An 11,793-nucleotide genomic window follows, 5' to 3' on the forward strand; every position below is an offset into this window, starting at 1 on the left:
GTAATTGAAATCTAATCTTTTTGCACTGTGATCAGAAAAGAAGGCTGGAATGATTTCAATTTTTCTGAATTTACCAAGGCTAGATTTATGGCCCAACATGTGATCTATTCTGAGAAGGTTCCGTGTGCACTTGAAAGAAAGGTGAAATTGATTGTTTTGGGTGAAATGTCCTATAGATATCAATTAGGTCTATCTGGTCCATTGTGTAGCTGGTCCCTGAGGTTGTCCTCATTTCTTTTCATTCTTTTTTCTTTTTTCCTCTCTGCTTCATTTATTTCCACCATTTTATCTTCTACCTCACTTATCCTACTTTCTGCCTTTGTTATTCTACTGTTGGTTCCCTCCAGAGTGTTTTTTATCTCACTTATTGCATTATTCATTTTTAATTGTCTCTTTTTTATTTCTTCTAGGTCCTTGTTAAATATTTCTTGCATCTTCTCAATCCTTGTCTCCAGGCTATTTATCTCCATTTTGTTTTCAAGATTTTGGATCATTTTTATTATCATTATTCTAAATTCTTTTTCAGGTAGATTCCCTATCTCCTCCTCTTTTGTTTGGCTTGGTGGGCATTTTTCATGTTCCTTTACCTGCTTGGTAATTCTCTGCCTTATCATCTTGTTTAGATTGCTGTGTTTGGGGTGGCCTTTTGGTATTCTGGTAGCCTGTGGTTCCTTTTTATTGTGGAGGTTGCTCCCAGTGGGTGGGGCTGGATGATTGGCTTGTCAAGGTTTCTTGGTTAGGGAAGCTTGCGTAGGTGTTCTGGTGGGTGGAGCTGGATTTGTTCTCTCTGGAGTGCAATGGAGTGTCCAGTAGTGAGTTTTGAGATGGGTGTATGGGTTTGGTGTGACTTTGGGCAGCCTGTATATTGGCTCTCAGAGCTATGCTCCTCCATTGCTGGAGAATTTGCATGGTATGTCTTGCTCTGGAACTTGTTGTCTTTTGGGTGGTGCTTGGTTTCAGTGTAGGTATGGAGGCTTTTGGATGATCTCTTATTACTTAATGTTCCCTGTAGTCAGGAGTTCTCTGACATTCTCACGTTTTGGGCTTAAGCCTATTGCCTCTGCATTTCAGTCTTATTCTTCCAGTAGCCTCAAGACTTCTCCATCCATACAGCACTGATAATAAAACTTTTAGGTTAATGGTGAAAAGATCTACACAATGAGGGACACCCATAGAGGTTCACAGAGTTACATGAAGAAGAGGAGAGGGATGAAGGAGATAGAGGTGAGCAGGAGGAGAAAAAGGGGGATTCAAGAGAAGAGAGACAGATCTAGGCAGTACTCTGTCCCCTAAGTGTTCTCCACAGCCCAGAACACCCACAGAGATTCACAGAATTGGATTGAGAAGAGAAGGGGGAGGGAGGAAATAGAGATGATCTGGGGGAGAAAAAGGAGAGTCAAAAAGTGTGAGAGAGTAATCAAACCAGTAATCACACTCCTGAGCAAAAATGGGTACTGAAGGTTGGATTCTTAAATGTCTAAAATTGATATCAAATACTGAAAAACAAAGATTAAAAATCTAGAGTCGAGGTTAGACTCTTAAAAATACAATATTTAAAAAAAAACCAAAAACACAAAAAATTTGAGAATTACATATGAAGTTCGCTTTAAAAATAGGATCCCCTCCCCCTTTTTTTTGCAAGGTTATAGTGGGTTATAAAAGTGAAAATTATGGAGTAATAGATGAGTAATAGAGGACTTTAAAAAAAAGGAAGAAAAAAATTTTTTAATAAAAAATAATAATAGTAAAAATATATCCAGGAATTTCTCTCGAGCTGTTGCAGGCAGTGTGGGTTCAGTTCAGTTTCAGATAGCTCCTTGTTCCAGCTTACACTTCTCGATATCTATAGGCCCCTTCCAGTGTATTCGGTGTTAACTACAGGGATTTTAATCTGTTGCTCCTGTCACTTTTAAAGTGGCTCCCTTTGTTTATTTGGCTTCTGTTTGCAGGTCTCTACAGTGTCTAATTTCCACCCTGACACAAGTGGATGGAGGTGGTCTCTTGTTTAGGTTCGCTTGTTAAGTCGTGCTGTGGGGATGGAGGAACACAGACAAATATCACTGGTGTGTGTGGGGAGTACTCGCAGTGTTCCGGCCACACTAGGTTTGCCCCCACTCACAGCGTGTGTGCTTTCCCCGTCTACACTGCTCAGGCTCCAGGCTGCTCTACAGGGAGCGGGCACTGGGTTGCATGGACTTCCCAGGCCCAAACCGCTCAGGTTCAGGTTTTCAGGTACTCCACAAAGGCACAGCCTTGGTTGGGCCTGCGTTTTTTGCCTTCCCTATCTGAGCAGCTCAGAGAATCAGGAGCTTGACTAGTGCACTCTCCCCAGGTGCAGCGCGACTTCTCCCCTCCCCGTCCCCGCCTCAGTTTCAGGGCATACCGGTCTGGTGTGCCATGTGTCTCTTCTGGGGAGCTGATCTCTGGCTGCGACCCTCCTGGCCGATGTCAACCATCCAGAATCTCAGGAAGTCTTTGGTTAGAGACTGGAAGCCTGCTTGCAGTTTGGTCGGGGATGCCGTTTCTGGGGCCAAGAGTTTGCCCCTTTCCCCTCCCCCCTGCCTCCTGACTCCGGCGGGGGATGCGCTGGTCCGAAGCCGGCTAGCTCTTCTCTGGAATTGCTCAGTCCTTCTTTCATTATGCAAATGGCTGGCAGTGCCTTCGGTTAGGGCTTGTCACAGGTTAATTCTCTCTCTCTCTCTCTCTCTCGCTATCCCACAGTTTAAGTTGCTATCTCATGTTAGCTCACTCAGATTGCCCTCAGGGCTTTCAGGCCCGGTCCTTACCCTAAGCAATGCCGCCCTCTCCTCTCCGTTCAGCCCCAACTTGCTGGTGGCAGATGCGAGCGTCTGGGGTACTTTTCTGCTGGGAGTTGCTTTTAGGCATGTAATCTGTGGGTTTTATTTATTTTTCCTCCCAGTTAGGTTGTCCTCTGAGATTCGAATACTTCCCCCAGACCCATCCGGTGAGAGGGTTTTCTGGTGTTTGGAAACTTCCTCTATTAGGACTCCCTTCCCGGGATGGATCTCTGTCCCTAACTCTTTTGTCTCTCTTTTTATCTTTTATATTTTGTCCTACCTCCTTTTGAAGACAATGGGCTGCTTTTCTGGGTGCCTGATGTCCTCTGCTAGCAATCAGAAGTTGTTTTGTGGAGTTTGCTCAGTGTTCAAATGATCTTTCGATGAATTTGTGGGGGAGAAAGTGGTCTCCCTGTCCTACTCCTCTGCCATCTTAGCTCCTCTCACATTTTTTCTTTTAAAAAAAATAGAAAATTAAAAGAAGGTTTTATATTAGAATATGATAACATTAACTTTTATATTTACCTACATGGTTATTTTTAACAAGGAACTTAGTCTGGCTTTGGATTATCATTTGGTGGCTTTTGCTTTTAACTGGGAAGATGATTACTATTAGCATTTCTTGTAGGGTCAATCTATTAGTCAGGAACCCCCTTAGCTTCTATTTTGGGAATGTCTTATATCTTCTATTTTCTGGAGAGATAATTGTGCAGATACAGACTTCTTGGTTGATATTTTTACATCCAGGATTTAAACTATATCTTTCCACTGATTTCTGGTCTCCATTGTTTGTATAGAAAATGAACTGTTATCCTATTACAAACCTTTGCATATGATGAAGGATTTCTCTGTAGATGCTTTAAACTTTCTCTCTTTTGCCTTGGCTTTTGACAGTTTGGTCAAAATGTGCCTTGCTGTGAGTCTATTTGGGTTTATAATTCTTGAGGCTTATTTAACTTCTTGGATTCATTGGTTCATGTATTTCACCAAATTTTGAAAGCTTTCAGCCATTCTTTTATTTTTTTATAAAGATTTTTTGATGTGGACAATTTTTAAAGTCTATTTAATTTGTTACAACATTGCTTCTGTTTTGTAAGGTTTTTTTGTTTTGTGTTTTGACTGGGAGGCATGTGGGATCCTAGCTCCCTGACAAGGGATTGAACCCTCACTCTCTGCATTGGGAGGCAGAGTCTTAACCACTAGACCAACAGGGAAGTTGCCATTCTTTTTTTTTTTTAATATTTATTTTCTATTCCTTTGCTCTCTCTTTTCTCAGATTTCCATTAAATGGATGTTGGTATACTTGATTGAATTCCATGTCTCTTTCAGTTCAGTTCAGTTCAGTCACACAGTCGTGTCCAACTGTTTGGGACCCCCATGGACTGCAGCACGACAGGCCTCCCTGTCCATCATCAACTCCCGGAGCTCACCCAATGTCATGTCCATTGAGTTTGTGATGCCATCCAACCATCTCATCCTCTGCAGTCCCCTTCTCCTCCTGCCCTCAATCTTTCCCAGCATCAGGGTGTTTTCAAATGAGTCAGCTGTTCGCATCAGTTGGCCAAATTATTGGAGTTTCAGCTTCACCATCAGTCCTTCCAATGAATATTCAGGACTGATCTCCTTTAGGATGGACTGGTTGGATCTCCTTGCAGTCCAAGGGACTCTCAAGAATCTTCTTCAACACCACTGTTCAAAAGCATTAATTCTTCTATGCTCAGCTTTCCTTATAGTTCAACTCACACCCATACATGACTACTGGAAAAACCATAGCCTTGACTAGATGGACCTTTGTTGGTAAAGTAATGTCTCTGCTTTTTAATATGATGTCTAGGTTGGTCATAACTTTCCTGCCAAGAAGTAAGCGTCTTTTAACTTCATGGCTGCAGTCAAGATCTGCAGTGATTTTGGAGGCCCCCCCCCCAAATAAAATCAGCCACTGTTCCCACTTTTTCCTCATCTATTTGCCATGAAGTAATGGGACTGGATGCCATGATCTTAGTTTTCTGAATGTTGAGCTTTAAGCCAACTTTTCCACTTTCTTCTTTCACTTACGTCAAGAGGCTCTTTAGTTCTTCTTCACTTTCTTCCATAAAGGTAGTGTCATCTGCATATCTGAGGTTATTTGTATTTTTCCCATCAATCTTGATTCCAGCTTGTGCTTCATACAGCCCAGCGTTTCTCATGATGTACTCTGCATTTAAGTTAAGTATGCAGGGTGAGAATATACAGCCTTGACGTACTCCTTTTCCTATTTGGAACCAGTCTGTTTTTTCATGTCCAGTTGTAACTGTTGCTTCCTGACCTGCATATAGGTTTCTCAAGAGGCAGGTCAGGTGGTCTGGTATTCCCATCTCTTTCAGAATTTTCCACAGTTTATTGTGATCCACACAGTCAAGGGATTTAGCATAGTCAACAAAGCAGAAATAGATGTCTTTCTGGAACTCTCTTGCTTTTTTGATGATCCAGCAGATGTTGGCAATTTGATCTCTGGTTTCTCTGCCTTTTCTAAAACCAGCTTGAACATCTGGAAGTTCACGGTTCACATATTGCTGAAGTCTGGCTTGGAGAATTTTGAGCATTACTTTACTGGCGTATGAGAAGAGTACAATTGTATGGTAGTTTGAGCATTCTTTGGCATTTCCTTTCTTTGGGATTGGAATGAAAACTGACCTTTTCCAGTCCTGTGGCCACTGCTGAGTTTTCCAAATTTGCTGACATATTGAGTCAGCACTTTCAAAGCATCATCTTTTAGGATTTGAAATAGCTCAACTGGAATTCCATCACCTCCACTAACTTTGTTCATAGTGATGCTTCCTAAGGCCCATTTGACTTCACATTCCAGGATATCTGTCTTTAGGTGAGTGATCACACCATCGTGATTATTTGGGTCGTGAAGATCTTTTCTGTACAGTTCTGTGTATTCTTGCCACCTCTTCTTAATATCTTCTGCTTCTGCTAGGTCCATACCATTTCTGTCCTTTATTGAGCCCATCTTTGCATGAAATGTTCCCTTGGTATCTCTGATTTTCTTGAAGAGCTCTCTAGTCTTTCCCATTCTATTGCTTTCCTCTTTTTTTTTGCATTGTTCACTGTCTCTTAGGTTCGGTTAATTTGTTCTGCTAATTTGTTTTGTAATTTGTTCTGCTAATATGTGTCTTAGGTTCTGTTAATCTTTCTTTTTTTTTAAATATAAGTTTATTTATTTTAATTGGAGGCTCATTACTTTAGAATATTGTAGTGCCCAGCAATGGGATTGCTGGGCCATATGGCAGTTCTATTTCCATGTTTTTAAAGAATCTCCACACTGTTCTCGATAGTGGCTCTACTAGTTTGCATTCCCACCAACAGTGTAAGAGGGTTCCCTTTCCTCCACACCCTCTCCAGCATTTATTGCTTGTAGACTTTTGGATAGCAGCCATTCTGACTGGCGTGTAGTGGCACCTCATTGTGGTTTTGATTTGCATTTCTCTGATAATGAGTGATGTTGAGCATCTTTCCATGTGTTTGTTAGCCATCTGTATGTCTTCTTTGGAGAAATGTCTGTCTAGTTCTTTGGCCCACTCTTTGATTGGGTTGTTTATTTTTCTGGAATTGAGCTGCAGGAGTTGCTTGTATATTTTTGAGATTAATTCTTTGTCCGTTGCTTCGTTTGCTTTTATTTTCTCCCATTCTGAAGGCTGTCTTTTCACCTTGCTTATAGTTTCCTTTGTTGTGCAAAAGCTTTTAAGTTTCATTAGGTCCCATTTGTTTATTTTTGCTTTTATTTTCTATACACTGGGAGGTGGGTCATAGAGGATCCTGCTGTGATTTATGTCAGAGTGTGTTTTGCCTCTGTTTTCCTCTAGGAGTTTTATAGTTTCTGGTCCTACATTTAGATCTTTAATCCATTTTGAGTTTATTTTTGTGTGTGGTGTTAGAAAGTGTTGTAGTTTCATTCTTTTACAAGTGGTTGACCAGTTTTTTTTCAGCACCACTTGTTAAAGAGTGTGTCTTTTCTCCATTGTATATTTCTGCCTCCTCTGTTGAAGATACAGTGTCCATAGGTGGTGATTTATCTCTGGGCCCTCTATTTTGTTCTATTGATCTATATTTCTGTCCTTGTGCCAGTACCATACTGTCTTGATGACTGTGGCTTTGTAGTAGAGACTGAAGTCAGGCAGGTTGATTCCTCCAGTTCCATTCTTCTTTCTCAAGATGCTTTGGCTATTCGAGGTTTTTTGTATATCCATACAAATTGTGAAATTATTTGTTCTAGTTCTGTGAAAAATACCGATGGTAGCTTGATAGGGATTTTATTGAATCTATAGATTGCTTTGGGTAGTCTACTCATTTTCACTATATTGATTCTTCTGCTCCATGAACATTGCTCCATCTGTTTGTGTCCTCTTTGATTTCTTTCATCAGTGTTTTATAGTTTTCTATATATAGGTCTTTTGTTTCTTTAGGTAAATGTATTCCTAAATATTTATTCTTTTTTTTGCAATGGTGAATGGAACTGTTGACTCAATTTCTCTTTCTGTTTTCTCATTGTTAGTGTATAGGAATGCAAGGGATTTCTGTGTGTTAATTTTATATCCTGCAACTTTACTATATTCATTGATTAGCTCTAGTAATTTTCTAGAAGAGTCTTTAGGGTTTTCTATATCAAGGATCATGTCATCTGCAAACAGCGAGAGTTTTACTTCTTCTGCAATCTGGATTCCTTTTATTTCTTTTTCTGCTCTGATTGCTGTGGCCCAAACTTCCAACACTATGTTGAATAGTAGTGGTGAGAGTGGGCACCCTCGTCTTGTTCCTGACTTTAGGGAAATGCTTTCAATTTTTCAGCATCGAGGATAATGTTTGCTGTGCCTTTGTCATATATAGCTTTTATTCTGTTGAGGTATGTTCTTTCTATTCCTGCTTTAAGGAGAGTTTTTTTTTTTTTATCATAAATGAATGTTGAATTTTGTCAGAGGCTTTCTCTGCATCTATTGAGATAATCATATGGTTTTTATCTTTCAATTTGTTAATGTGGTGTATTCATTGATTGATTTGCAGATATTGAAGAATCTTTGTATCCCTGGGATAAATCCCACTTGGTCATGTTGTATGATCTTTTTAATATGTTGTTGGATTCTGTTTGCTAGAATTTTGTTAAGGATTTTTGCACGTATGTTCATCAGTGATATTGGCCTGTAGTTTTCTTTTCCTGTGGCATCTTTGTCAGGTTTTGGAATTAGGGTGATGGTGGCCTCATAGAATGAGTTTAGAAATTTACCTTCTTCTGCAATTTTCTGGAAGAGTTTGATTAGGATAGGTATTAGCTCTTCTCTAAATCTTTGGTAGAATTCAGCTGTGAAGCCATCTGGTCCTGGGCTTTTGTTTGCTGGAAGATTTCTGATAACAGTTTCAATTTCCATGCTTGTGGTGGGTCTGTTAAGATTTTCTATTTCTTCCTGGTTCAGTTTTGGAAAGTTGTACTTTCCTAAGAATTTGTCCATTTCTTCCAAGTTGTCCATTTTATTTGCACATAGTTGCTGAGAGTAGTCTCTTATGATCCTTTGTATTTCAGTGTTAATGTTGTGATTTCTCCATTTTCATTTCTAATTTTGTTGACTTGATTCTTCTCCCTTTGTTTCTTGATGAGTCTGGCTAATGGTTTGTCAATAGCTGCTTTTACCTTTGTTGATTTTTGCTATGGTCTCTTTTGTTTCTTTTGCATTTATTTCTGCCCTAATTTTTAAGATTTTTTTCCTTCTACTAACCCTGAGGTTCTTCATTTCTTCCTTTTCTGGTTGCTTTAGGTGTAGAATTAGGTTATTTATTTAACTTTTCTCTAGTCTTGAGGTAAGCCTGTATTGCTCTGAAGCTTCCCCTTAGTACTGCATTTAGAGCGTCCCATAGGTTTTGGGTTGTTGTGTTTTCATTTTCATTGCATATTTTCTATGCAATGCATATTTTCATTTCTTTTTTGATTTCTTCTGTGATTTGTTGGTTATTCAGCAGTGTGTTGTTCAGTCTCCATAGGTTGGAATTTCTAATAGTTTTTCTCTTGTAATTGACATCTAATCTTACTGCATTGTGGTTAGAAAAGATACTTGTTATGATTTCAATTTTTTTGAATTTGCCAAGGCTAGATTTATGGCCCAGGATGTGATCTATCCTGGAGAAGGTTCCATGTGCACTTGAGAAAAAGGTGAAATTCAATGTTTTGAGGTGAAATGTCCTATAGATATCAATTAGGTCTAACTGGTCTATTGTATCATTTAAAGTTTGTGTTTTCTTGTTAATTTTCTGTTTATTTCTATCCATAGGTGTGAGTGGGGTATTAAAGTCTCCCACTATTGTTGTGTTATTGTTAATTTTCCCTTTCATTTCATATTGTTAATTTTCCCTTTCCCTTTCCCTTTCATACTTGTTAGCATTTGCCTTACATATTGCGGTGCTCCTATGCTGGGTACATATATATTTATAATTGTTATATCTTCCTCTTGGATTGGTCCTTTGATCATTATTTAGTTCCCTACTTTGTCTCTTTTCATGGCCTTTATTTCAAAGTCTATTCTATCTAATATGAGTATTGCCACTCCTGTTTTCTTTTGGTCTCCATTTGCGTGGAATATCTTTTTTTCCAGCCCTTCACTTTCAGCCTGTATGTGTCTCTTGTTTTGAGGTGAGTCTCTTGTCAGTTCAGTTCAGTTCAGTAGCTCAGTTATGTCCAACTCTTTGTGCCCCCATGAATTGCAGCACGCCAGGCCTCCCTGTCCATCACCAACTCCCGGAGTTTACTCAAACTCATGTCCATTGAGTCAGTGATGTTATCCAGCCATCTCATCCTCTGTCGCCCCCTTCTCCTCCTGTCCCCATTCCCTCCAAGCATCAGGGTCTTTTCCAATGAGTCAACTCTTCGCATGAGGTGGCCAAAGTACTGGAGTTTCAGTTTCAACATCGGTCCTTCCAATGAACACCCAGGACTGATCTCCTTTAAGATGGACTGGTTGGATCTCCTTGCAGTCCAAGGGACTTTCAAGAGTCTTCTCCAACACCACAGTTCAAAAGCATCAATTTTTCGGTGCATAGCTTTCTCCACAGTCCAACTCTCACATCCATACATGACCACTGGAAAAACCATAGCCTTGACTAGACGGACCTTTGTCTGACAGAATGTGGCCCACTGGAGAAGGGAATGGCAAACCACTTCAGTATTCTTGCCTTGAGAACACCATGAACAGTATGAAAAAGGGTCTCTTGTAGACAACATATATAGGAGTCTTGTTTTTGTATCCATTCAGCCAGTCTTTGTCTTTTGATTGGGGCATTCAACCCATTTACATTTAAGGTAATTTTTGATAAGTATGACCCCATTGCCATTTACTTTGTTGTTTTGGGTTTGAATTTATACACCCTTTCTGTGTTTCCTGCCTAGAGAAGATCCTTTAGCGTTTGTTGAAGAGCTGTTTTGGTGGTGCTGAATTCTCTCAGCTTTTGCTTGTCTGTAAAGCTTTTAATTTCTCCTTCATACTTGAATAAGATCCTTTCTGGGTACAGTAATCTGGGTTGTAGGCTTTTCTCTTTCATCACTTTAAGTATGTCCTGCCATTGCCTTTTGGCCTGAAGAGTTTCTATTGACAGATCAGCTGTTATCCTTATGGGAATCCCCTTGTGTGTTATTTGTTGTTTTCCCTTGCTGCTTTTAATATATTTGTTTTTTGTGTTTGATCTTTGTTAATTTGATTAATATGTGTCTTGGGGTTTTTGCCTTGGGTTTATCCTATTTGGGACTCTCTGGGTTTCTTGGATTTGGGGGCTATTTCCTTCCCCATTTTAGGGAAGTTTTCAACTATTATCTCCTCAAGTGTTTTCTCATGGCCTTTCTTTTTGTCTTCTTCTTCTGGGACTCCTATGACTCAAATGTTGGGGCGTTGAACATTGTCTCAGAGGTCTCTGAGGTTGGCTTCATTTACTTCAATTTTTTTTCCTCTGTGTTTCCTTTATTTCTACCATTCTGTCTTCCATCTCACTTATCCTATCTTCTGCCTCCGTTATTCCACCAGAGTATTGGTTCCCCCCAGAGTATTTTTGATCTCATTTATTGCAGTATTCATTATATATTGACTCTTTTTTATTTCTTCTAGGTCCTTGTTAAACATTTCTTGCGTTTTCTCAGTCCTTGTCTCCAGGCTATTTATCTGTAACTCCATTTTGTTTTCAAGATTTTGGATCAGTTTCACTATCATTATTCTGAATTCTTTAGCAGGTAGATTCCCTATCTCCCTCTTTTGTTTGTTTTGGTGGGCATTTATCCTGTTCTTTTACATGCTGAGTATTTCTCTGCCTTTTCATCTTGTTCATATTGCTGTGTTTGGGGTGGCTTTTCCGTATTCTGGCAGTCTGTGGTTCCTCTTTATTGTGGAGGTTCCTCGCTGTGGGTGGGATTGGATGGGTGGCTTGTCAAGGTTTCCTGGTTAGAGAAGCTTGTATCAGTGTTCTGGTGGGTGGAGCTGGAGCTCTTCTCTCTGGAATGCAATGAAGTGTCCAGTAGTGAGTTTTGAGATGTCTTTGGGTTTGATGTGACTTTGGGCAGCCTGTATATTGAAGCTCAGGGCTATGTTCCTGTGTTGCTGGAGAACTTGCATGGTGTGTCTTGCTCTGGAACTTCTTGGCTCTTGGATGGTGGTTGGTTTCAGTGTAGGTATGGAGGCTTTTGATGAGCTCTTATCGAATGTTCTCTGTAGTCAGGAGTTCTCTGGTGTTCTCAGGTTTTGGACTTAAGCCTCCTGCCTCTGGGTTTCAGTCTTATTCTTACAATAGCCTCAAGACTTCTCCATCTATACAGCACCAATGATAAAACATCTAGTTTAATGATGAAAAGTTTCTCCACAGTGAGGGACACCCGGAGAGGTTCACAGAGTTACATGGAGAAGAAAAGAGGGAGGAGGGAAATAGAGGTGACCAGGAGGAGAAGAGGGGAAATCAAAAGTGGATAGAGCAAGTTAGCCAATGATCACTT

This window comes from Cervus elaphus, chromosome 15, assembly GCF_910594005.1.
Source record: "Cervus elaphus chromosome 15, mCerEla1.1, whole genome shotgun sequence".
In the NCBI taxonomy this organism is placed as follows: Eukaryota; Metazoa; Chordata; class Mammalia; order Artiodactyla; family Cervidae; genus Cervus; species Cervus elaphus.